Source organism: Crocodylus siamensis, chromosome 4, assembly GCF_052110815.1.
Source record: "Crocodylus siamensis isolate JL-2025a chromosome 4, ASM5211081v1, whole genome shotgun sequence".
NCBI lineage: Eukaryota > Metazoa > Chordata > Crocodylia > Crocodylidae > Crocodylus > Crocodylus siamensis.
In genome coordinates, this window is record NC_143398.1 from 155237000 (window position 1) to 155263825 (window position 26826).

The 26826-nt window shown below is 48.1% G+C and overlaps 1 protein-coding gene and 1 pseudogene across 1 annotated transcript in view; both read left to right on the forward strand.

The window, feature by feature from the left end:
* Positions 1-26826, forward strand: part of C1QL1 (complement C1q like 1) — a 41428-nt gene that overhangs the window by 3825 nt on the left and 10777 nt on the right. The gene's annotated exons all lie outside the window — the stretch shown is intronic.
* On the forward strand, positions 16703-16787 carry LOC149866848 (U2 spliceosomal RNA; annotated as a pseudogene).

The window sequence follows — 26826 nt, forward strand, 5'->3', positions numbered from 1 at the left end:
TAACCCCACACCCATCATTTGGCATTGATAGCAGTGAAGGGGCCAGAATCAAGCCTATATACCCAGTATTTTCACCCTATGTGACTGCCTGAATAATAGCCCTAATTAAAAAGGACACTCTCTCAGCTCAGTTTGTTGCTCTTCTGAACTGAAATCTGGAATCCACAGTTCTGATCGGATGGTGAGATTATGGCAACATTTTAAATGAGTGTGTTTACTTCTCTTATTAATATATACAGTAATGCCAATGATGATGATATTTTGCCATTAATGGAACTAGCTTCCCCCCTATTAATGGCATTGCTTCAGCCACATTCCCAAGATACCTGTCTCTGCAGCTTCAGACGGAGACATGTATTAAAATGCAGTCACAATGACAGGGTCCTGTTCATGAAGCTACAGGGTAGGAATGTCCCAGGTAGGTCTTGGCACCACACTCCCTCAGGCTTCTGTGGAAACCTCGGTCATTGCTAATGTTTGAGACATTTTTCTCACTTTACAAAGTATTTCTGTGATAGCCCATGCCAGTGCTGACCTGAGGGAGGAGATGAGTGGTTTGCTGCCCTTGGAATCAAAAGGGAAACTCATGGCACTCCAGTGGCACAGGATGGAAGGCAAAGTCAGCACTGAGCCTTGCCCCAAAGCATGAAAAGCTACATCTCTCTCTTGCTTTATTAGGGTCTGATCTTAAACCCATTGAACACAACATAGTACTCTCTCTCTTTTACCTTCCTCAGCTTTGGATCAGGCTTGCTTGGTTGCAGCAGCACATGCATGTTTTAAATGTTTAAGAGCTGGATCCAGCAAACAGTTATTTATTCTTGAGAAGCTCTTTGTAGCTGCTGTAACTTCCCAACCCTGCAGGCACTAACTACCAAATGTACAGCTCACTGCTGTGAGCTGATCAGTTGAAGTCACTGAGATGACTCAACAGCAAGTATGTTGGCCCTGATTCAGGGAAGCATTTCTATTCCAGACAGCAATGAAGCTGGTGCTTCATTTTAAGCCATTGAAGTCAACGGGTTAAACACATGCAAAAAGTTAAATGTGGGCATAAGCACTTTCCTGGATGGCAGCCTCTGCTCTGTAGTTGTGTTTGCAAAATCAGGTACTAACAGATGAATTTATAAGAGTGGCAAAGCTCCTCGTCAAGAGTAAATAAAATCGGTTGCGCGTGCCTCTGCAATACAGCTTAATCATCTTAACTGCGTTAATAATCATGGTTCTGAATCAAAGCCATTTCCACACACTGGTTACTAATTACTAACAAAATATCTCTGTTAAAATATTTATAAATCTACAGCTTACAAGGGTGCCAAGTGCCTGGGCACAAAAAGTGCCATTGGGGGGGCTAAGTGATCAGTTCTCAAAGGGCTTGAATTCAAAATGCTGCTGAGATATTTTTGAAAGCAAATGACAGAGTAATTAGATTCCCACTAAAAATAGAATGATGTTACTTCCCCCCAAATAAACCCAAATGGAAATAAAAGGCACAGGGGATCCCACCACAGACTTACAGACCCACACCGCCTTCCCAGTCCTTAGTAAACTCTTGTGATTTTGAGTTGCATGATAAGTCAGGGATAATTGTCTTGTCACTGGACCCCATGCCTGCTGAATCTGGTAGGAATGCTGCCCTTGACTTCCCTGCAGGCAGGATCAGCCTGTGAAGCCCCAATTAGACACAGCACATGAGGATATTCTTATCTAGAAGCAGACAACTGGACCCATTGTCTTTAATGGGAGCTGTCCGCATCAGGGATGTGCTGAACTGTTCTGTGGGATTGTTGCCTTTCAGGATTGCTCAGCACTCTGCAGGATGGAGCCCCAAGGATGCTTAAACTGCAAATCCTTTGGAGCAAAGCCCTTCATTTTGTCTGGACAACTCCTGCCACACTCAGTCCTGATACAAATAAATTGTAATACCACAAAGCACTCCTGCTCTTCACAGAAACCAATGGCAAACAATTTACTGCCTTGTACTAGCTAAGGATTGGGCCCATAATTCAGTCTACTGAAACTCGAGAGGGGGTTAGAAGGAAACATTGTAAATCACCATACCATTAAACTCCATGACCCGCACACATGCAGAGGTGATGCCCCTGGGGAAACGCTAGACATTTGTTTTCGAATGAATAAATGTTGAACTCTGCTAAGCCATGCCTGATCTATGGGGGCAAAATGTATCTTCTCAAACTCTGGTAAGATGGATGCATGATCCTTTAAAAGGCATCAGACCTGCACCAAATGCTGAATGTCATTTTTATGTATAATAATAATTTGCGTGTGTAAGTGAGAAGGAAAGAGAAACAGAGTTAGGACTCCTGGGTTCATTTCCCATATCTTGGCAGTAGTATTGTACATCTGTCTATTTAACTGAAGTCCTTGTGAACCTTTTACTGTAGTATCTAGGGCTCAGGGCAGAGAGCAGGGGGGTCTCATGGTTAGAGTGGAGTCCTGGAAGTCAGGATTCCTGGATTCTCTTCCCAGCCCAGAGAACAGTGACATCTCAAGTTTCTTATGGGGGAGGAGGGAAAAGGAGTCATGGATTCTATTTCCATTCATCTTTGATCTCAGAGAAGTTACTTCAGCTCTCCGTGTCTCAGTTTCCCTGCTCTCAAATCCTGGATCCTAATGCTGATCTTGTGTCATGCAGCATTGTGAGGCTAGATTCATTCAGGTCTCTAACGTGCTCAGTTGGAGGGGCTGCAGAAGGGTGGATAGGTACTAAAACAGGAGGCATTAAAATGGAAGGGTGAGTGCTTCTGTTTGAATGGGCAGCAACAGAAATGCCTCTATAACAATAGAAACCTCACTGTAACTAGCCACATGGGAAAAATGATTACCTAGATCATGCCATGACACTGTTGGTGATAGCATCTGCTGGACGCGAGCCCACATTAGAAAGAAATAAGGTCCCCCGGGCAGCAAAGGGCTGGTGCTAATTGCTGATGACATGATTGGAATCCATTGCACATCCCCTTATGCTCTGGAAGGAGGGTGCTGAGGGGCCGGCAGAGACATTGATTCCCTCATCTCTAGCAGGGATGATCTTTTCCACCTTGCATTTTCTGTAGGGGGAGGAAGCTAAAGATATTCCTGTAGCATGTGGGGAGCAGTCTCCGTCTGCTTTGTGGCACCTGTTGGGCCACCTGCTGAGCAAGCCTCTCTGAACTGAGGCAGCAATTGTAATCATAACAAGCCCAGCTTCACACAGGGTCTGCACCCCCACCCCCCTCCCATCAGGTCCCAGTGGGTATGTCTCAACCCATGGACACCCAAACCCCAGGATGAGATTGAGCTGTCACCTACTGCCTGGGCTGGGCTGAGGCAGTGCTGAAACCCAGATCCTGATCTCGGGTTTAGAGCAGTGGGTCTCCTTCCTTTTAGTCTCAAGGCAGCCCTCAAAAAATGCCAGCTTTTAGCTTCTCCATACCTGAAGAAGGGTGCTCGTGCCCGAAAGCTTGCAAAGAACAATTTTTCCAACTATTTAATTGGTCTAATAAAAGATATCACATCTAGCCAAAGAACCTTGTCAGCTTTTAGCTTGCACTCGGTTGTTGACTAAAAAAAAAAAAAAGAAGAATAGAGCAGTTCTATTGCAAAGAACTCAGAAACACTACAACAGGGCAGGGTTTTTTATTGTGAATCATGCATATCTTGTGAATCATGCTGTGGTGTCCTGGTTGAAAATCACTAGTTTAGGGAGTGGGCCCATCTCTGCTCCATATTGCGTATGCAGGGCCCAGTGCTCAAATACCATGGTGGTGAGGGTAAGACTGATACCCTGGGTGGCATAAAGCAGACCCATGTCCCCTGTTCCCTCCTGCTGGACCTGCCCATCCCTTTTCATAGCTGAAGTGGGGAGGAGGAGGAGGAAAGAAAGGAGCTGACACCTGCACCTGTGCTTGTGTGTTACTGAAGGAACTTGGCTCTAACACTGGGGTAAGCAACCGTTGGCACAGGTGCCAGAGCATGGCACTCAACGGTATTATGCTTGGCACATGCACCTTGGGGCAGACAGTGGGGAAAGGGCCAGGGCTGCCACAACAAGGATCAGGTCTCTTGCAGGTTGCCTGCCACCCTGGCACACCAACATTTTACAAGTCGAGGTTGCAGGTATTTTTGGCGCTCTGCACAAAACATTGCCAACTCCTGATGTAACACTTCTAACTGAAACAGGCAAGCAGGGCCAAGGAAAAGGTCAGCTAGCTTATTGGCCACTGACTTCTGGCTCATTACAAACCAGGAGCTGCACTGGGTGGGCAGAGGTAGCAGTAGCAAGAAGAGGGCTAGTGGGCTGAGAGCCTCTCCCAGGAAATGATTCCAGAGTTAACTGGGAAGAAGCACTGCAGAGTCCATGAAGGTTTAGCCCTTCAGAGAGCCCATCACATCCGCCACCCCTATGGAGGGCCAGGGCCCTCAGTGTCCTTCACTCAGGGTGTTCTGGGGGTGAGGCATACCCTGAAAGTCAGAGCCCACCAGCTCATGCCCTTAATTAAATTCCAACCCTCACCCAAATATGGGGCTCTGGGATGGGAAGGGAGGTGTGTGGTCAGTGTCACTGTCTTCTGGGCAGGAGTGTGCCCACAGGCAAAACCTTTGCAATGTGAACAGGACAGGAACAGTGAATGGGAGTGAGAGAAGAACAACCCCCCTCCTCTCTGGGTATTTCTAATATGTGCATGGCTCCTACTTGGGCCCAAAAGGCACCTGTCCCTTGTTTTAGCCTGCAATACAGGGGTTGGCAATGTTTTTGGGTAGAGTGCCAAAAACACCTGCAACCTCAACCTGTAAGATGTTGGCATGCCAGGAGTGGACAGTGGAGAGGCTGCAAGGGGGCCGACCCTTGTTGTAGTGGCAGAGCCCTGGCCCCTTCCCCACATCTGCCCTGAGGGGCATGTGCCAGGCAAAATGCCTTTGCATGCCACACTCTGGCACCTGTGCTGGGGGCTGCCTACCCCTGCTGTAACATGTAAGATTGTTTTCGCCTGTAACGTTAGAAAATCCCCTAGCTCCTTACATTTAAGCTTGATAACTTCTTATTAACCCCAGGTCCAGGGTTGCTGATCTAGCTTTCATTTTAGCCAAATTCCTGCAGGAACGGTTCCATCTCATCCCTCAGTTGGGGATTTTGTCTGCCTCCTGATTTTAAAGCAGTAGCCTCCCATGCTGGTCTGAAGAGAGTGAGGTCTCACTCTTTTAGCCTGGCAGTTGGTACATGTATATGCATAATGGCTTGCATGTTATGATATTGAGGACTAAAGAAGTACTGGGATAGAGAAATTTGGCTCCTGATTTTATTCTTAGAATTAGTATTATGGGATTTAGTGAGCAGTAGTAGGATTGCAACATGCCTGTGGTCTGTACAGAAATCTAAACCACGATACAGCTGAAATTGAGTAGACTATGTAACACGATCTAGTGACCAGGGGCTCTAGATGATAAAGATTTCAGATTTATCCAGAGAGAGAGTCCAAACCCATAGACCTTGGGGACTCCTGAGTTTTGCTCCCAAGTTTTGCTATCAGAGCTGGCTTTCCTATGAAGTGCCGTTTGTACATAGGGTAGTCCCAGGTTGCATTACAGCCGTGCACTGCATTTTAGGGGTTTACTGATCCATCTTTAGGAACATAGGGCTAGACTTGCAAAAGAGCTCAGCAGGTTGGGAGCTTAGTTCCTTTGCAAACCTAGCCCTTAATAGCTAGAACTGTCAGGACAATTAGCTTAGAACAGGCTGGGTTGTAAAGCTAGTTGTTTCTAGCTCTCGTAATGCAAGCTGTGTTCAGATTGTTGTCAGCTTGAACCTGGGACATTTAACACGCGGAGCACAGGGCTGAAGCAGCAATCACATTAGCTGCAAAGAGGCTAGTTCTGTATGGTCACTAGAAGAGATAGGATCAGTGCACTAAACCAACGCTAGGCCTGAGCTTCTGCAATCACATACTGAAATCTGTACATGTACCAGTTTAGCCCAATGAACCCAGGTGCAACTGAGCACTGAGGCATGCTGCCACCATTTCCCCTACACAATCTCAGCAGCAGGCGTGTGTCTTTTCTAGAAAGATCATTAACAAAAGTGAAAAATGCTGGGTCAGTTGCATTATAGAGAGGTGCCTATATTGGCTTGTATGCTGAAAAGAAACCTCAGCTATGCATGTAGAGACTTGCAGTTATCACGGTGTAAGTGCAGAACTCCGTGAGCTAGGATCAACACTGCACTGATTACCATCTGAGCTGCACGGGTTTGTTCCATGGGAAGCAACTTCCTGAATATGTATCATCCCTCTCTCAAACGAGCTGCTAGTCCAGAATATTCTGCCTGTCATCCAGCAGGGCTGATGGACTCTCAGCTCTGACGCCTGCTCAGATCATCCAGGGCTGATTTTCTGAGTTTCAGAGCATGTGTTACTATCCCTGAATAAATGTGAAACTGGTGCATTTGGGTCCAGATCGCTTACTCTTCTGGGTTTGCTCTGTGTGTAATGATGACAGATCTTAGCTATGGCATCTGAGCAGGGCCCATCAATTTACCTGAAATCCAAAGAACCTGGGTCATGCAGTTTTGCTTCGGTGTTATGGAATCAGCTGATCTACAAGACAGAACAGGTGTACTGCCATGGGAAGGGTGGCCTGAAATGGGGATTATCCTGCAAGAGGAAAGGGACAGTTATGTAGTTTAGTGCAACAGGAAATGCTTTTTCAAAGTCCTTTTTGTTTTAATGCTGGTGGAATCTTTGTGGATTTAAATCTTTCCTTGTAGCATCCCAAAGACAGAAGTAACAAGTGCTATGCAGGACCCAGGCATGAGAACCATTAGGAGGAGCTCGCTAGACTAGAACAGATGGCAACTACCTTGGTTTTTGGTACTGCCTCCCACAGTGCTCAGCCCTACAAGGCAGACCCCCTCTTTAAACCATGAAACTGATTTAAAATCACAAGACTTAAAAAAAAAAAAAAAAGCACTTGTGCATTAGGTTCTGTAACATCTGGTTTGTGAGCCTTTGGTATAACTGGGTCACATTGCTCAAACTATTCTTTGCAACCAGGAGACATTGGGAGCCTACCACTCTTGAGAAACAGAAGCATTCAGAGCCTATCATTATTGCAGGGTCCAGAAGCCCGCAGTTTAGGCAAAATACCAAACAGCATAATTAAAATGGAAAGAAATGACAGAGGTAGGCTGTCCCAAGTGTAGTGGGGCAAAAAACGAACGCAGACACAGGAAATTGGCTTTTTAAGTTTCTTTCACATTTTGCCATCTAAAGCCCTGGTCCTGCCAGTGTACGTTTGCTCATGACAGCAATCTAATTGAAGTCAATACTCCAGTGTCTAAAGTGCCCAAGTACTTTCAGGATCAGGCCTTAAGATGTTACCAATGACGCAAGGAAGGAGATTTTGTTTTTAATATAGGAGGTTTGATCTTGCTGGCATCCCTTCCATGCTCTTCTTTGTCCTGAAGGTAAATAAATCCAGGGGGATGGGTTCTGTGGGACAGAGCTTGTTCTTTTCAGGATTCTTCTAAATTCCTCCTATTGATTTCAGTGGAGCTGAATGAACAGTGGGTCTGCACAGATTGGACCTAGGGGCCAAACCTTCCAAAGAACTCGGGACCACATTTTTAAACATGCTATACCCACAACAGTATTTCCCATGTTTCTGAGCTTCTGGTTGTGCCCCCCACTCCTTTCTGCTATGTGTCAGGGGGGATTTAAGCCTTCTTCAAAGGCACTGCAGGTTGGCTGTAGCCAAGGGTTGGGGTTTTGCCTGGGGTGTGCCAGTGCTTCTGCTGGGACTTAAACCCAAAGGTTGCTAGCTGGAATGTCTCACCTCAGGGTCAGGCTGATTGGTATGGACTTGGGGTGGGAGGGTGTTGCCATCCTCTGCAGCAGGGGGCATGGCAGTATACCTGGGATCTCTTGAGCATTTTGCCTGTAGCAGGTTAGGGTGTTATCTCTTGTGTTGTGTCAGGGTTGACAGTAGTTTTACTAAGAGGTTGAATTATGAATTTGTATAAGATGGTTTGGATAGGGATGATCCTGCCTCAGACTGGGGGTTGGACAACATGACCTCTGGAGGCCTCTTCCAGTCCTACTTCTCTAAGATTTTATGAGCAGGGCATCTCATATGCATATAGAATGCTGAGCTGTTCTGAAAATCTGGCCTTAGAAATTGCTCCTTTGAAAACTATGACCTGAGGCCCAGGTTTGCTGCTCCCAGCAATACTGAAGTCAGTGCTCTGCCAGACCAGAGGCTGGCCCTTATGGCTTATTTCTAAGCCACACCATAGATGCTGTTTCTGGGCATGTGTAGTTGGCATTTGTCTAAGACAGCATTCCACAGCCCTTGCTAGGCCAAGGGCAACAACAGATTTTACTCTGCCTGTCAACCTGGGTTTTAGCTTTTGGATTTTCTGAGGCTCTGAGCAATGTCAGAGAGTCTCACAGGCAGCATCTGACTTGCAAGCCATGGGTTAAAGACCCTTGCCCTAAGAGACATGGAAGGATTATTTTTCAATAGCTAGACAAGTCTTGGTGCAGATTTGGTGGTGAAATTTGAAGCTAGCCTATTATTTGGTTTGATGAAGACTAGAGCAGACTGTGAGAAACTTCAGAGGAGCCAGAGCCATGTAGCCCTCTGGCAGACAAAATGCAGTCTCAGACAAATATAAATTGCAAGGGGTATTTTGAACTGCTTGGGTTGCCTGCTCAGCTCTAAATACTGGGGGCTGTGACCATGCAGGAAAGGACCTAGGCATCACTATGGACATCTGTGTGGCAACCCCTGCTCAATATGCAACAGCAGCCAAAGACCTAAGCCTATGCTGGGATACAGAGGGAGTGGTGTAGGAAAGTCATCCTGAGGCAGTCCTGATGTTGTTCTATGGACCAATGGGGCATCCCACCTGGTAGTTCTGGGTACCATGTCTCAAAGAGCAGAAATGGAGAGAGGGAAAGACAATTAGCATCAGAGATTTCTGTATGAGGAGAGAGGGAAGTGACAGGGACGGGTTAATTTAGAGATGAGACAAGCAAGGTGTGATATGACAGAGGGATCTGGAACCCCAGCAGGAAGAAAGAGGTGAATGGTGCTCTGCTTTTCACCTGTCTCCCAGGACAGGAAGCAGTGACAGGGAGTGACAGAGAAAGGTGACAGACTAAACCCATCAAAGGAAACATCCATTTTACCAGTGGGACCCAGCATTGGGTATCTGTAGGGAAGGCTGGGTCTGAAAAGGGGAATGTTCCTTGTAAGGGGGCAAAGGTAGGACCTGGGGAATATGTTACTGCTGGGAGTGGAAGGGTGAGAGAGATCAGGTTTCCACATACAAAAGGGCAGTTGCAAAGGGGATCAGAGTCTCTCTTTGGCCTCAGTTTTCCTATCTGTAGAGTGGGGCAAGTGATTTCCTTATGAAGTGCCTTGAAGTCAATGGATCAAGAATGCTGATTTGGGGCTTGTTCTGGGTGTTTCTGCTTTACTTCCTTAGTCCTAGAGAGATGCTGCTCTCTACTCCTCCCCTCAGTCCTAAGAAACACAGTATGAGCTGCTCTCCCCTTTGACTAAGTTCTGGTCTGCATGCCTCTCCTGCCCAAGGCCAAGGTCCTGCCAGCAGCTCCTGTGTATACACTAACAGTGTACATGCACATGCTAAGCCATGATCAGTCCTGCAGGAAGCAGCTTCCTGTACTTCCGTGCTCTTACTCCAGGGATGCATTTGGCCCACACTCTTAGCATCTTTTTTCTGTCCTTTAAATAGAAAGGCTTGTCTGCTAAGCAGGTTTCGGGGGTGGGGCACAGGGAACTGCTGTGTGTTGCAGGATTGGGAACGAGGAGCTAAGGGAAATATTAGAGATGGTGAGGCCTATAAATAAAAGCACATCAGGCGCTATCCTTAAATGAAATATTCATGAGCAACTTCAGTGCCAGCCTCTTCAGAAGAAAGATGCTTCTTTTCTCCATTGTGTTGAAGGGAGGGGATCAGAACTGACTGTGGGTGAGTGAATGCAGAGACCCTCTAATGAGAAGGGGACTCAGTAGGCAGCCCAGATTCCAGTCTGTGGAGCATTGTCTTGAGGGGGGATGCAGCCAGGGAAAGAGGAAAGGGGTCCCAGAAGTTAGAGGCCCAGTCCTGCAAGGTGCCATGCAGGTCCAGGGAGGTCCTGGGAGCCTTCACCTCCCACTGAAGACAAGAGGAGAAGGTGGACGTTAGCACCTAACCAGAGGTATGTAGCCACTTGGGCTGTGCCCCACAGGACAGGAGGTCTCAGGTACCAGGACAATGGTAGTTTCCCTCTCCCTCCTGTCACTTGCTATCACCAGGATGCTACTGTGATGGGTGCTATATGAACACATAACAGAGAGCTGACCCCTGCCTTAGGGAACTTAGCACCTGCCTAGGAGGTGGGAGACCCAAAGAAACAATGGGACAATATTACATGACAGGTGGTGCTCTCAGCCTGCAGATTCAGGGGTGAACAGGCCCAGCCACAGGCTCACCACAGGTGCCTCCTCAGACCTAGGACCTCCAGCACATCCCCTGCTTGAGATTCTTGGCCGTTCATCTCCTCAGTGACACAGCTGGGAGGCAAGAATGCAGCCTTTACTTATTTCCCTGTTTTGTTCCTCCTGTAGACTGTAGCAGAGAAGTGGAAAGGCCACAGGCATGCAACTCGTAGAGAGAAAGAGAGTCACTGGATATTTAAGCTTTTACGCATCTATTGCATTTACCCTAGTAGTATTGAATGGGGACTTGATTACAGTGTGTAAGTGCTGTCAGAAGGAGAAAATACCAGGCCCTAACAAGCTTTTTATTGTAGTAGAGAAAAGAGGAATGAGAAACTTTAGCTGGAAGCTCCGAAGAAAAACTGGGCTCAGATTTTTAACTATGAGTATGATTGACCACTGGAACAACCTCCCAAGGGCAGCTCTGGATTCACTGCCTCTGGAGCCCTTGGATCCAAACTGGCTGCCTCACTGGACAATGCTTCAACACAAAGCAATTAGGCTCAAAGCAGGGGAAATGGGGTGGCAATTACAGTAATGGCTGTGCTACACCAGAGGTCAGACCAGCTGATCTCTGGGCCTGAACGCACTCAGGGGTCTATGTAGAGTTTAAGACCCTACACACCCGCTTCTCTCCAAGTTATTGTGGGATCCCTGTTGGATAGAGGTTCCCCCATACTTCCTATCCCCAATTGCTGTGCAGAGTAGTTGTGCCCAAGATATAGCTGTTGGGTCCCACCCCACAAGTGGCTGCACTGCAGTGGGGATGGGCAGAGCAGCCATCATCTGGCTGGTTTTTACAACCAATAAACTGGAGGCAATTGGAGTAAAGAATGCTGTACAGATACAAAATCATGGTCATCCTTTATCACTGTGGCACCTTAGGAGCTCTGATATGCTGAGCAATTGCCTCAGAGCAGAAGCATGAACTATCCCAGTGAAACAGGGTGGCCTGCCTCGTTCGGAGGTGCCCAAGAGCAGCCGAACCCATGATAATCAGACTCAGCAGTGAAAGGAGAAGGTGCCTATAAAGATCTGAGAGACCAGAGCTGTAGGCAGGCAGAGTAATGGGGTTAGTGAGAGATCTTCAAGCAGACAGGTCTCTGAGGCTGCGCAGCTGGCTCTTTTGGGGGGGGACGGGGCTCTGTTCTGGGGGCACTTGGCAAGTTTTTCTTGTTTGAGGGATAAGCTGTTCTCTGTGGGGAGCAGGCTGGGGGAGAGAAATCAATCCTTCCTGAACTGGGACATGGTCCACCAGGTGACAGGGAAATTGCTCTCACCTTTCCACACGAGTCCTAGATCTACTGTGGACTGACAGTTTCCAGCAGAAAGGCTGTCTGTGGGCTCGTGAAGCAATGCCTTACCAACATTCAATGCAAATGTGTAGCTAGGAATGGGCTCTCAAAAAGTTCCTGCATGTGATGTATCTGGCATCAAGCATGCGAACTCAACCCCCTGCCTGGGATCGGAATTTTTTAACACCGAAATTAGCAATACCAAGATCAGCCCAAGTCTCCTCTCTCCAAGCTGAGAGGCTTCTGGGAATCCTCTATCTGAGCTGCTGGGCCCACACCCTAGATTCTCTCTGCCCAGAGAGCCCCTCTTCTTTGACGCCTGGCTACATCCCTTCTCCTTGTCTTGGCAGAACCCACAGCACCCTTTCCTGGAAGCATGAACAGCTCTTGTCAGGACTGGGTGGATTTCAGACAGCAGATCCTGCCACTTTACCACTACCTGCAGGGTTGGGGGAGACAGTCTGCTGTGTGATCTCTTGGAAGTTGTTGTAACTTCTCTGAGAATCTGCTTCTCATATGTGTGAAACAGATCTTGTTTCTCATATTGGCTCTTGTGCCCAAGGCAGGCTTTGCACAGTTGGAGTAGACAAGACAGACAAAGCACAGGAGCAGAAATGACTCAGCTGGGGTCAGCAGCACAGCTAGGAATAGAATCCAGGAGTCCAGAATCCCAGACTCTAGGCCATCTGCCCCGCTTCCTAGTCACTGGGCTGTGCACCTGCTTGGCAATGGTTCTGTTCAATGCTGCTTTTACAGATGGGGGAACTGATGCACTGAAAGAAGGAATGACACAGTGAAGGTCCCATGGCACACTAGAAGCAGAGTCAGGATTAGAACAAAGGGACCCAGGGTGGGCTCCATCCATTGCTGTTTTAACTAGCTGGTTCAGGAAAAAAATGAACCCATACAGCACAAGTGCAAGTGGCAAGCAGCTCTCACACGCTGGAGGTTTTATCTCCATCTTTATTTTTTAACGTAATCTTGGTGGAGAGGAGAGGCAAACTATTAAATGCAAACAAAAAAATCTTTATTAAATACCATTCAAAGCAGGGTTTATATGACTGACAGGATCATTTAAAGCTCACACTGAGCAGCTGGTGCTACGTTTGCTGACACACTCCAGATGAATTTATATCCTTGCTCTTTGAAAGACCATTCGTTTTCACAGACAAACTACTTAGTTTATCAGCACCAGACAGGGTTTTTTTCTTCTCTTCGTCCCCCAGCCCCCCTCACCCTCTCCCTCTTGTCATCAAACTAGCATGAAGTAGAGCAAATTCCAAATAGGACCCGCACATAATTTGATAGCCAGTTCAGCTATTAGTACATGCCATCAGTTGCACAGCAAAGCACCCAATTTGAGCCTGACTGTCGGGGCTATCAGGGAGGCAGCATGTGGCCTAGTCATGAGGATGTTCTTGTCATAGCCAATATTCCTGGATTCTTATCCCAGCTCTCTGGCTGACCTGCTGGGTGTTTGCCTCTGGGCCTCGCTCTTTTTTCTCTTCCCCATCTGTTTAGACCAGTGGGTTCCAATTTATCTGGTCCCACAAGCACAAGCCAGCACATGGGGCTACATCATCTGGCCTGTGAGGCGCCACATGGGTCTAGAAATTTGACGTTAGGAATGGTGGCAGCAGCGGGCTGGCAAGCCTCCACAGGCCAACTACAGCCCATGAGCCCTATCTTGGTCACCCCTGATTTAGACCATGAGCTTGTTGATGCACGAATTATCATTTACATCCTCGTCAATGGGTCCCCAAGTGTATTGCCAGCCAAGAGGTCCTGCTGTAACACAGGGCATAGCCCCGCAAAACTTATGCTGTTGGGTGTTTAACCTTGAGCCTGCCTCTGCTTTTTTGGTTCACATGGCAAGTCCTGCAGCATGAAAGTCACTCTCTCTTTCTCTGCATACTCACTTGATCTGGTATGATTTTTTAGCCACTAAATAGGGCTTTGCATATTGCAGGTACTCTGCCAAGGGCTAATTAGCTGCAGTATCACCCCTGTGAAATGTGTTGGAAAACCTAGGCCTGGGGGCAGGGAGGGGTTCACCTAGGGCAACAGAACAGTGCAAGGCTGGGGATAGGCTGGGGGATTCCTGGCATCCCAACTGTGCTGGGGCTCCCACAGAGATGCTCCGTAAGAGCATCCCTTCTTGGCTGAATCTGTCCTAGCCCCTGCCCATTAACAGGCTTAGATTTATAGCCAAAAGAACCTCCTTAACGCTTCTCCACTCAACCGGGGAATCGCTGCTTGCCAAGCACTCCACCGTAGGGAGACCCCACAACTCCAGGCAAGGCAGCCGACACCGTAAATCACTTGGCTTTCGTGCAGAGCTGAGCAAGGCCCTTAGTGTCCTGGGGAGCACGGCTGTGTGTTATTAGTACCCTTCGCATGTTCATCGGGAGGGACAGAGGCTGAAAGAACAAGTGTTCAGGCCCGCATGTGCCTGTATGTCAATATCACTTTGTGTCTGCTTTACCAACCTTGAGGTAATTTGGCATCGCTAGTAACAAATCTATGGCCACGGAGGAGCTTTAACAGTTGTCACTGCTGCCTGTCACAACTGCTTGGAGCTAGTGCTGGGCCAGAAGTCCAATCGTCCTGCTCCTACAACCCATGCCCTCTACCAGCCCAGGAATCTGTTTGCTGCTTGCACCAGAGGGGTTCATGACACACAGCAGGTGTGTTTGGGCCAGCCCAGAGAGAACAATGCTGCTGGCTCACTGCAGTCCTCCAGGGAGGGGCAGGCAGGCTCCAGTCAGGGACAAACAGCAGTGCTGCTTCAAATATGAAGTGTAGCAGGGTTGGTGGTGGGGTTGGTTAGTGCAGTAGAGATACGCAGTCGCCTTTGCTCATTCTTATGTTCTTTCTCATGCTCCCATTCCTGCTTGGGCCTGAAGCCCCCAGCTGCAGGGAAGAGGGTGATACCCAGGCTGTTTCTGCCCCAGATGGAAGGAGAAGACTAAATCTGCAATGCAGTCAATGGGTTTAGACTAGAACCTTTGCTCCATCATACCTGTGGTCCCATCCTCTTGCTTTCTGTCTCCCCACCTATCCACCCTCTCATGTTCACTATTACATATTGCATGTTCTTAGCTCTGGTACTGTTCTTATTAATCTTTCCTACAGATGCAGTTGTGTATATCAAGCGCTGGTGTATTATGGCCTGTTGTGCCAGGCTTTGGGCACATGCCTAAGGAAAGACAGCTCCTCTACAATGTCAATTGACTGGGCAAAAGGTGGGAAGGGAGACAGAGGCAGGGAGAAATCACCTAGGGTCATCCAGTTTGGCTGGCTCAGCTGTGAATGCAAGCCAGGTGTCCTGATTTCCAGGCTAGCCCCTGAATTACATTGCCTTCTGACTGTGGCCAGGAAGCCTGTTCTGAAGTCTGCCAGCCCTGTTCCACCAACCTGAGAGAGGGGAGTGAGCACCCTGCTCTCTGTGGAGGTGCCACATGCCAGGGTCACTACCCTGATAAACCTGGACTCCTGGGTTCTCTTTGTGGCTCTGCTGCTGACTTGCTGCATGGTCTTGAGTGAGATTTACTGTGTCACTCACCGTCCTTCGGCTTCATTTGACCCACTGGTAGAAAGAGACAGAAGAGCAGTGACTCAGCCCGCGGTCTCCAGGTGGGAAGCGCTGAGTGTTTCTGCTCATGGCTCCACATCTGGCCTGGAATGCCAACTCCAAGACACCTCCAGCTGGAGCCATGGCTTCCAACTGAGCCCACCCCCACCCTAATGCTTGTACCGCTGGCCCATCAGTGCTACGTAAGTGCAAGAGGCAGCGCCGCTGGAGCAGCCTTGGCTTTGGATATGCCATTTATCTTCACTAGTTAGGGGATAATGTCATAACGGGCGAGTGTGCTCTGACAAGGCATCTCCTTAACGAGTGAAGATGAATGGCCCTGGTGCAGGCACGGAGCTGATCTCACCGCTGTTCCTGTTTATCTAGCAGGCGGAGTGGGGAGGAGGGGGAAGAAAGGACTGCCAGTCACATCGCTGACGACGCTCAAAGCAGAAGAATAAATGACTCTTTCAATGCTTTGTGCCTCATCAGCCCCGCGCTTCTACCCCCTGGAAGGGAGCAATGTGTACGCGAGCAGGATCAGAGGACACTTGCGAGCACCCCAGGCACACGTGATTAATATGGAGAAGCAGCTCTGCATCCGTACAGTTCCTTTTCCTCCAAGGAACTCAGCAGGGCATCGAAGGGCAAGGCAATGGGGTCACAATCATCCTCTGATCTCACTCAGGCACCCACTGCTCCCTTCTAGGGGTTCAAATGCCGGGTGGATGAGGTGCAAAGCAGCAAAACAGTCCTTTATTCTGCTCATAAGGTGCAGTCCACTTACCATGACCTCCCTGAGCCTGTCTGGGGCACCAGGTCCCTCAAGCACTTGGCATCTAGCCTGTCCTTGGTGACTTCTTATTCAGTGTGTAAACAGGAGCCAAGTTTGCTAGAAGCCTGAACACAGCAGAGCCTTTGACAGCTCTGTGCCTCAGTTTCCCCTACGTAAAGTGATCCCTTTTCCTGCCTTCCCTCTCAGCATGCAAGCTCTCACAGGCAGGGTCTGCCTTGTACAATGCCATAATGCCACCATATTAAGAACCCACAAGCCTGGTGGGTATTATTTCTCATGCATCAGTGTGGAAAATGGAGTCATAGAAAAGGGAGGTGACTGGGTCATGCAACCAACTGGAGCAGCACTGAGAATGAGACCAGGAGTTCAGAGCCTTGACTCTGACCCTGCTTGAACTCCACTTTCTCCAGGAACTCACCCTGAGTAACTGCTGAATGCTTTGGGACAGCTACAGCTCAGACTCTGGGCCCAGTGCAGTCCAGAGCTGTGGCTGTAGGATGTTGTGTTCATAGGAGGTCTGTATTGAGCAGATTCTTTTTGGTATTGGGTGGTGGAACTGGAGCATGCTCCATCCACTCCATGCATTGACCTGGTATTGCAGTGCTTCCAGGACCGGTGCAAAAAAACAGAAAAAAAAAAAAATGTTCTCTGTGGCTCTTCTCTATCATGCCCTTTTCCTTAGTACCTGTGTTCCAGGGGAGTGTGAAGCACTGGTTTGTGGAAGGGACCCTGGCAAGTGTGCTTAGCTCAGGAAACCACCTAACTGCAACATCACTGACTGGCAGAGCCAGCAAGAATAAAGCCCTAATTAATAGAAGCTGGGAGATAAATTGACCACATGTGTCAGCTCCTTCTTCTCTCTAAGCAGCAGCAGCCATCCTCCCTTCTCTCTACCTAGCAGCACCAGGGAGCCAAGTAGTGAGGCCTGCAGAGGAGCAATTATGGGATTGGACTATGTAGAGTACGATAACCCACTTAGGCCTGGGCAGCATGCATGGAGTGATGTACAGCCAAAGCAAATATGGTCCCTGCTCCACAGTGCATATAGTCTAATTTCAGTGAAGCTGGCACTCCTGGTTGGGAGGAGTGGGGAGGAGTGGGGAGAGGGAGGATGGGACAGTGGGGCTCAGCCAGCCCTGTCACTGCTGGTGTGTCTCGGTGTTGGGGACCACTGAGCCACTGTGAGTCCCTACGCACAGAACAAATGCATTCTTAGTCAAGGTGAGCTTCACTTTAGGCAGCAGGAAGGTGAGCAAGGGCATAGAGCAGATGCATCTGCTCTGCAGCTGTGCCACTTACAGCTGTGCCCTCAAACCCCTGTGCAAACCGGTACTTCTGGCCCAGCTACTACCTGCACAAAAACTGAAGTGTGAGGGGAAGGGGTATTTTGGCTCATGGAACAGCGTGGGGGATTGGGTACAATACAGTGAAGAAGGCTGGAGGGGGCTCAGGGGAAGAGGTGACATGCCAAACAAAATAGCTTATGAATTGGCTCCCATAAAAAGATGTACCAAGACCTTCTGGCTTCTGTTATTGCTTTGTTTGTTAAATACTCCCCAGCTGAACTCAGGCTTTCTTGGTGTCTGTACAAATATATGACATGATCCCTGTTGAAGGACTATGAGACCAGTGCTATGGCAGCAGTGCCTAGAGACCCCTGCTCAGATCCAGGCCCTGTCACACTGGGCACTGCATGGACTTGAAGTAAAAGAGGCAGGCTCTGTCCCACAAGGCAGGATAGGGGATTTATTGATTAGATTTTGATGCTGCCCTCCCCAGAAAAGGTTCAGGATGGCTTACAATACCAAATAAGGTACAGGAGAAAAAGATCAAATATTACAATAGAACAGTTTATAATAACCAACCAGATCCCCAAACAGTGCTCCCAAAATTTGACCTCTCCTGCTCAATGCTGCCCCCCTCCCCTCAAAAAAAAGTCTTTTGGCACTTCCAGAAAATGTCCAGATTTGGAGCCTCAGGGGGAGGAGAGGGGCTGCAAATCTGTAAGAGCCAAGGTGCAACTTCAAAGAACATGTGTTTCCAGTCAGCAAACTTCGTGTGCAAGAAGCAGCTCCTGTTTGACTTTAGGGAGCATGATGGAACCTAGTTCCCTAGCGTGTGGAAGAAAGGAAGGACTGCCCTCCCCACCTCACACAGACAGGACATGAGGCCTCAGAGATGTAGGGCAGGCTTTCCAGAGCTCAGCTCCCATGCAGGCACCTCAGTAAGGGCCAGATGCTGAAGAGTTCAGGAGCTGAGGGGGATGACAGGCTCAGCTAATAGCCAGATGCAGACTGTGGCTCAGAGAGAAGGCAGCAGCCCCTCCCCAGGTTTGCATGCTCTCAAGCTCTGGCCATCTGCGCTTGGGGTGGTTCCCAGTGTGCCCTTGCCCTGGGACACCTTGCAATTGAGGTCAATGGTCCAGACGCACATGCCACAGTTAGAGATGCCAGACAGCTGTGGCAGTGTCCTTCCTCAGGCTCTTGGTTTGTTGGTTGGTATCTGGGGCCTAGGGTCCTAGAGTCTTGGCTCAGTGCATTACGGGAGCCTGTACCCCTTCACTCAAGCATGTCTCTTGCAGGCACCATTCTGGAGTCTCTTTCAAGCAGAGGAGCCATGAAGTGCCCAAGCTATTAAGACTCCTGTGAGGACTTCTCCAGCCCCCCACAAAGCACACTCTGATGGAGACAGGCCCTGCCATTCCCTATGGCTCCTCTTCTCTCAGCCAGCACTGTCTTGTGATCCCCTCAGTCTTTTGCCTGGAGCATTCTGTCTTCATTGGGTTATGCCAGGGGCTCTCTGGCTCACTCACAGCATGGGCTATACCTGAGAGAGTTACAAGGATGCCATCTTTCCCTGTTCAATAGGACTCTGCATCTAAGATATGCACTTAGGGACTCAGTGCAGGAAGGGGCCCTGGAATACCTGTCCCCGTGCAACCACTGAGCTCCGTGCCAGTCATCCAGGGAACGGGGAGCCCTGTGGCAGCAAAAGGGAGGAAGTGTTACCCATGGTTTGAAGGCCCTCACAGGACAGGAAAGGCATTTCCCACCCAGATTTAGCTGTGAATAGGTGGGAGTTGGATCTTCCAGAGTGAGGGCCAGAGAGCCAATGAGAAGTTTCTTCTCTCTTCAACAGCACCTCCCATGCAAGGGTCCCCGAGACCTTTACAAACACATGAACTATGTCACTCCTGCAACAGCTTATACCTGTCCTGGAGATTCTTGGATTGCCAGAGGTTTCTGTGGTGATACCTGAAAGGCCCTGACAATGGTATCCTGCTCTTTAGTTTAAACATCCAGTCACCACCAGTGGAAAGGGATGTGGAGGTGCAGAACAGGGAAACTGCTCCCCCAAGTGCTCTCTGAGAAGATGAAAGAGCCAGGCAGGTACAATGGCTCTGAGCTGTACCAGATCAGGATGACCAGGTCTTCTCTTTCTGACTCTCTCAGTGTCAGAAAGAGGTACTTCTCCCTAAGCACCACACCTGATGGAGTAATGCCCTAACAACAGTTGGACTGCAGAGATTAAAGGTTAGAGCACCAGTAATGGCATCATAGCTTCAGCCTCCCAGGACTAAGGGCTGAAACCAGCCTATGGCCATCTACTGAGATGCCCGGGAGAACAAGGGTTCTGATGACCTATGGGCTGTGACAGGCTCTCACATGGAATATGCGTAACACACAACTCACACAATACTGGACGTTTATATTAACTTTAGGCTCTTTAACTGAAAGTGACTTATGCATACATAAGTGACTGCGTTCATCTCCATGGCTCTCTATCTGTTCTCCATTCCCTTCTAGTCATCTCCAGTCCTCCACAAAGCACACTCTGCTAACTTTGGCTCCCACTCCAAAGCTCCTACTGTTATTACATCACTTCTCCCTTTTTCAGAAAGATTTGAATCTCCTAGAATCAAACAATTAGTCTCTCTACATCTAGAAGGTGTAATTATCACTCTACTTCCAGAGGCAGTAAAAGAAACATTGGTATCCCTTTTTTCCTTTGTGCTCAAGTTGTCCATCTGAGACTCCACACGTACAGTAGACTTATCTGATATTTCTTGTTTTTCTGATTGGGCTGTTGACACAGGTTCAATTTGTTCCTCTTCTTCATTTCTCTCTTGGACAGGTGTATCTGTTTTCATCAGATCCCCTTTGTTTCTTCCATATACATCTTCTTCCTCTGTCTCCCCCCATGTAAGAACTCAGAGCGACAAAGTGTTTAATCACCCTTGCAGGTTTCCATGTCCTTTCTAAGTGACTGTAAACAGTGTCTCCATTTTCTAGAACTGCACACTTTAGCAAAATGGTTGTGTTTGCTATGACTGCAACGTTTTTGCCAGTACGCAGGACAGCTTCTTGCAGCATGACTATAGCCACGTTTTAAACAGCCTTTCACTACGTCTAATCACTCTTTGTTTCATCTCTTCCACTCATGTCATGTCTACAGCCCTTCTGAAGGTTAAATTAGCCTCCCTTAACAATTTTGAGCTCATTGTCTTACAGAAGACTATACACAACATGATCCTTAATGAGGGAGTCACACAGTTCCCCAAATTCACAAGTTTGTGCTGCCAGCTTAAACTCAGTCACATAGTGGTCTGTATTTTCCCCTTCTCCCTGACTTCTGATGAAAAACTTATGCCTCTCATATGTCATGTTATTCTTTGGTGCACACTGTTCTTCTTTGGTGCACAGTGTGTCTCCAACTGCTTCATTAAGACTTGCATTTTCTATCTGCTGCCTAAATGTGTTAAATTCCTCTATTGCTTCCTCACCTGCCACATGAAGAAACAATGTGGTATGCAGCCTTTCATTGTTCTTGTCAGCATCACTTGCAATGCAATACAGTTCACATGCTTCCTTCCACTTTGTCCAGTTCACACATGAACTTTCCTGGAGGCTTTGGCTGATGCATTTTGTCTATCCTCTAATACTTTCAGTTTTAGTTCCCACACCATGTAGTATTTGTAATGCATATACCTCATTATATTTATTACCTTCAATGTCTTTAATTAACTTAAAAGCACTATATATACATGTAAGTGACTGTTTTTGTCCCCATGGCACCCTATCTGTGTCTTCATATCTCTCCAGCTGTTGCCTGTCCTCTACACAAGGCACCTCTGATAACTTTGGTTTCCACTCCAAAGTTTCTACAATCATTAAACACTGAGCTTTTCAACAGAGACTGCAACAGAGCTGTGCAACAGCTCATGGGTAAGGACCTACTTAAATTACAGTGAGACAAAGGGTTTTTCATTGGCTACTCACAACATGTAGAGCCAAGTTCACAGGCATTTTGCAGCAGCCCCAACCCTCACTGATGATTGGGAGAGAGGCAAAAACCTCATAATTAAATAGCAGATTTTGTGGAAATATCATATAAATTACTGTATTATTATAAATCTGAGTACTAAATTTAAATCTAAATATTTGCATTCTGGGAAGCATGGGGGGGGGGGCAATTCTGCGGGAAATCTCTGCCAGTGCCATTTTTCATGGCAATTGTGGAGATAGCCATTTTTCACCAAAATCATGAACTACAATTTAAGTAGGTCCATATTCATGAGGCTATGTGTGCAGCAGAGATGACTGCAGGATCTGGGCCACAGGAACCACATGGAGACAACAAAGCAGAGGGCAACATTAGATGGGCAGATCCCAAAGCAGGGCTAGTGCTGGAGATCTGACACATGCTTCAGAATGAAGAGCTTTCCCCTTTTCCTGCCTCTGGTCACCCCCTGCCAACTGGTGCATTTGGTACCAGGTTGGCATGCTGTGTAGTGAGCCAGCATGGAATTTAGCCATAGTAGTTTTCACCTGCTGCACAAACCAGCATGGTGGACAAGAGATGCTATGGCAACATCCTTTCCAAAGCCGATAGCTGCCCTCCCCGCCTCCATTCACTCAGGATGTCATTAACTCCATCACAGTAGTAGCAGCATTTGCTCTGACACTTGAACTAATGGATCTTGCACCCAGCCTGACACTGCTCTCTGGAATGTGATGGGACTTTGCATTGATAATACAGGACTGCTTTATGGGGATGTGCTGGGGGCTTTGGCACAGGAGAGGTTGGCAGGTGGAGCTTTTGGCATCCGGGTGCATGGGAGAATCCTGAGGATTGTGGGGGGGACCCCTTTCAGCTGGGTCTGTGTCAAAGGGATCAGCAGAGAAAGCGTTAACAAGCTTAACAGTCACATTGTCTTTAGGTTTCAGAGCAAATATCAATGGGGCTAGGTTGAGCCCTTCACACCTGGGCAGAGCTCTAGTACCAGGCTGACCACAGACTCTGGCAGCTGCCACTGGGTTGAGCACACACTGTCCTTTGCACCCCAAAGGCTTGCAGCCTATTTTTAGAGGAAGAGCGCTGATTGCAGAGCACAGCTTCTTAGCATATGCAGGGTGAGGGAGTGCATGAGCCCCTGGTCATGAACAACAAATCTCCTTCTAAAAACCTTCGTAACAGAGACAAAAGAGCCTGGAAGCTGCAAGCGTAGGCTGAAGCTATATGTGCCAGTCACGTGGCAGCAACACATATGGTGCAGAAGGCTTCCATGGTGCTGAGACTACATTGCCCAGTGTCAGCATATTCTGGGCTGGGCAGCAGGAAAGGAGGCACCTTAACCCTGGTTTTCACCTTCACTTTCACCCCACCACTATAGGCCACACTCCTTGCCAAAGCAGTTTTGAGTACCGTTATGAAAGGCATCTGGAGCCATATCCCCAGCTGATGTAAATCAGAGCAGCTCCAGGAAAATTAAGGGTAGCTTCACAGGTTTATGTTACCTGAGGTACTTGGACCCTCCTCCTGTTTTACAGCAGTTCATCTCCACTGAAATCAGCAGCTGTGCTGCAGGGGTGACCTGGGGAGGTCCTAGCATTAGCAGACTATAAGGGAGGCCCTGGGTCATCAAGCCTGCTCCCCAGCAGTGATGTAGTATAATCCTGTTCATCAAGCCCTGTTTCAAAGCCACTTTGGTTTCTGGCCACATGACTCCTACTGCAAGACTGTTCCCCAGTCTCCTATTCTGGGCTTAGAGACTTTCTCAAGTTATGCCTAGATCATTTATGCCCATCGGCTCCAGGTGCCACAGACTGGTACAGCTCCAGAGCTCCTCTAGCATCCATAGCACTATACCTGTTAGTTCCAGTCCAGGCTTACTACCTCAGTCTCTTTTCCTAGTAGCCTAGGCTTCCTGGTAGTCCTGGGAGTGCAAAGCAGCAGTCAATCCAGTTTCAGCTTCTGGTGACCCTGATGACATTACACTGGTTTTCAACAGCTGAGGATCTAGCCCAAAAGTTATTTCAGAACCCAGCTCACAGCTTCTGGATGAAATCAAACAAAGGCCCAGACATGGAAGGGAGGTCTGTGCAGCAGACTGCAGGGTGATCCAGGGATTTGCCCTAAAGCAGCTAGACTACTTCCAGGACCCAGGCAGCATTTCTGCAGCTAACATGGACACCTGTATACCACACTGCAGCCTACCTGAAAGGCAGTGGTGGCTGGATGGCTACCAGTGAGCTTGGCCAGTTTTGGTCAGATACATTTGCAGATCCAGCTCTTTACAGGCACAGTACATCACAGGCATGTTTGGCCTTGAGATCTCGTGTAAGTTTGGCCCCAGCTATAACCCACAGGATATGAGTCTCCTTCCCTTGTGCACACTGTAGCAAGTGCAATTACAAGATTGCAAAGATCAGCATTTTAGAAATTTATGTAACCACCACATGGGCTGTAGCCTGGAACACCACACCTGCATATTATTGAACTACTTAGCATTTTTCATCCCACAGATAAGACCCAAAGGAAAATCAGTCAGTCAGTTCTTGGGTGGAACCCAGAATTAATGTCACTCAGTAAAAATCGATGGCAGTCCCTCGAAGTCAAGGATGACGTCCATCAGACTTGATGGGTCCTCGGGTGACTGAGGACCCTGATTCTGGGTGCACACATTCTTTGGCAATGGGGGCATGTTGTTGCACAGGGGAGCAGGATTCACAGCCCCAGGGTAGTCTCCTCCTTCTTCCTCCACCACCGCCATTCTGCCTCGGTATCGAGTTGTTGGGCCTTGAAGTGGCATACGCCTTGGTGGACCAGGTGGTGCTACACCGAATGGTCAGCAGCTTGCTCCTCCCAGCCATTGGTGTCAATGCCTCTATGCTTAAGGGCGACCTTGAGCATGTCTTTGTGCCATTCCCTTTGGCCTCCCTTTGAGTGTTGGCCAACAGAGAGCTGGGAGAAGAGAATCGGGCAAGGGAGGTGGTTGTCGGACATCCGGAGTTGATTTCTCAAGAGCAAGGCTTTGATGCTGGTGGACGCAGCTTCATGGAGGAAACTCGCACTGGTCTAGTGGTCCTCCCATTTGATTCCCAGGATTCGACCCAAGCACCGCTGGTGAAAGCTCTCAAGGGTCTTAATGTGGTGTCAGTAGGCAGTCCAGGCTTCACTGCAATAGAGGAAGGGTGGTCAGCACAACTGCCTTATAAACCAGGACCTTTGTCAAAGATCTCTGTTTTCAAGGACACATTGTTGCAGCTTGAAGAAGGCAGCACTGGCACAGTTGACCCAGTGCTGGACTTCTTCATCAATGGTAACCTGTTGAGAGAGGTGGCTGCCAAGATATGGAAAGAGCTCCATGTACTCCAGAGCTTCTCTGTCCACGTAGATAGCATGAGGGATGTTCAGCTGGCCTAGGAAAGGTTGTTGGAGAACCTTCATCTTGGCAACATTCAAGGACAGGCCAAGTTTCTTATACAAAGCATTGAAGAGATCTAGGGTCACTTGCACATCCTGTGTAGAATGAGCCATCATGCAGCAATCGTCTGCAAACTGAAGGTTGTGGATATCCTTGGTGGTAAGTTTTGTTCTTGCCCAGAAGTGCCCAAGATTGAAAACCTTCTCAACCAGTCAATACTGGATACTGATGCTGGATGGTAAATCATCTCGGATGAGGTGGATGATGACAGTCAGGTAGATGGTGAACAAGGTGCGGGTTATCACGCAACCTTGTTTTACCCTGGTCCGGATGAGGAACCCAAAACTAATATCACTCAGTAAAAATACACAGGAGCTAAAACACATGGTGCTGCAGTCCAGGGAAGATTTAAGGCTGGGAGAGGCAGGTGATACTTCCCCATGGTGAAGTTTGGCCCTGCAAGTGGAAATGGCATCCCTGACTCTCCCACTAAGTCTGCCTAGGCTTCTTGAAAGCAACATTGTGATCTGTCAGGTAGCAAGTGGGTGAAGGTCCACAGGCTTTGTTCTCCTAGCTCACCTGGACATTTGTGAAAAGCTCAAATTACAGGTTAAATACAGACTGTCAAAAAGCCCAAGGCTGAATGGATTCAGTCTTTGCAAATTAATTTAAGCTGCGTAGATTGAACCGATAAGCAAGTGAACAGATATTTACTTTAGATTCCAGAAATGCAGCCACGTGCTCACAGTGGCCCAGGCCAAAAGCCAGGGGATAGACAGCTTGGGAGACGGCTAGCTCACCCACCCTGCAAGGGCTGGGTGAGGGCTTGCAGGGGAGGTTCAAAACATCCTGGGTGGCTGGGGGACCGTGCATTATCTTGAATCTAAAGGGCATCTGGGACAGAAGTTCAATAAGCTGATTTAAGCCTAAATCGGCTTTTGGCTATTTTGAAAATGGTTTACACGCACGGAACTTCAGTTGTTACAGATTTAAACCAGTTTTCGATCACTTACACAGGTTTATGTGTAACTTCTGTCCCAGGCACAATGGACAAAAAAAGGGCAGGGAAGCAGATCTGTAGGGTAGCAGTGACTTGCCCAAGGAAGGATAACCAGAGGCAGGACCAGGGCATGAACCTCACTCCCAATTTCACACTGATCAACACCAGTACTGCCTCACACCCACTCCAAAGACCTCAAGAGTCATTCAGGATGTGGAGATAGGAGGGCATCACCAGCTCAGAGGGCATCATAAGCATATCTCTACCAGTGACTTCCCAGCACAAAAGAGGTAGTGCAAGTAGCAGTCCTACAGGCACTTAGGCTTGGGTTCAGTCCCTGTGGGTATGCCAAGTGGAACACACTCCAAAGTGATAGAGTGAAGATTAGCACTGTGTCTGTGGCAAATCTTTCTTTTTTTTAACTTGCACATTCCTTGACCTTCCATTCCGCAAAATGGTGAATGGGAGAGGGGAAAAAAAGCCTTTGGCCAAGAAGCTGTCTGCAAACGTGACCATATAGAACTGGAACCATTGTTCTAACTATCAACCAATTGTGCCACACTCCTGTGATGGGAGGCAATGTATTATTGTAAGTAGCATGTGCTCACCGTAACAGCGAACCTCAGGTTGCCCACGCGCATTCTTCGCTAATTAAAAGCAAATGTTCTCACAAGGAATAGGCAGTGTTTTCAGTGTGAACTTTAATCTCAGTAAAATACTTTGAAATTAGAGATAATCATTTGCAGGTTCAGATTAAAATATTTGCATAGCTTTTACCCTGAAATATGTCAAGACTTGTGCAGCTCCAATCAGCCTGAGTGGGTGGTTTCAGCAAGCTCTCCCTGACACACATGCATCCCCATGTCCATCACTGAGACTAGCTTCAGTGGAATTGCTCTAGATTTCTCATGAAGACATGAGAGAAGAATCAGGACCTTTTAGTTTTACAGA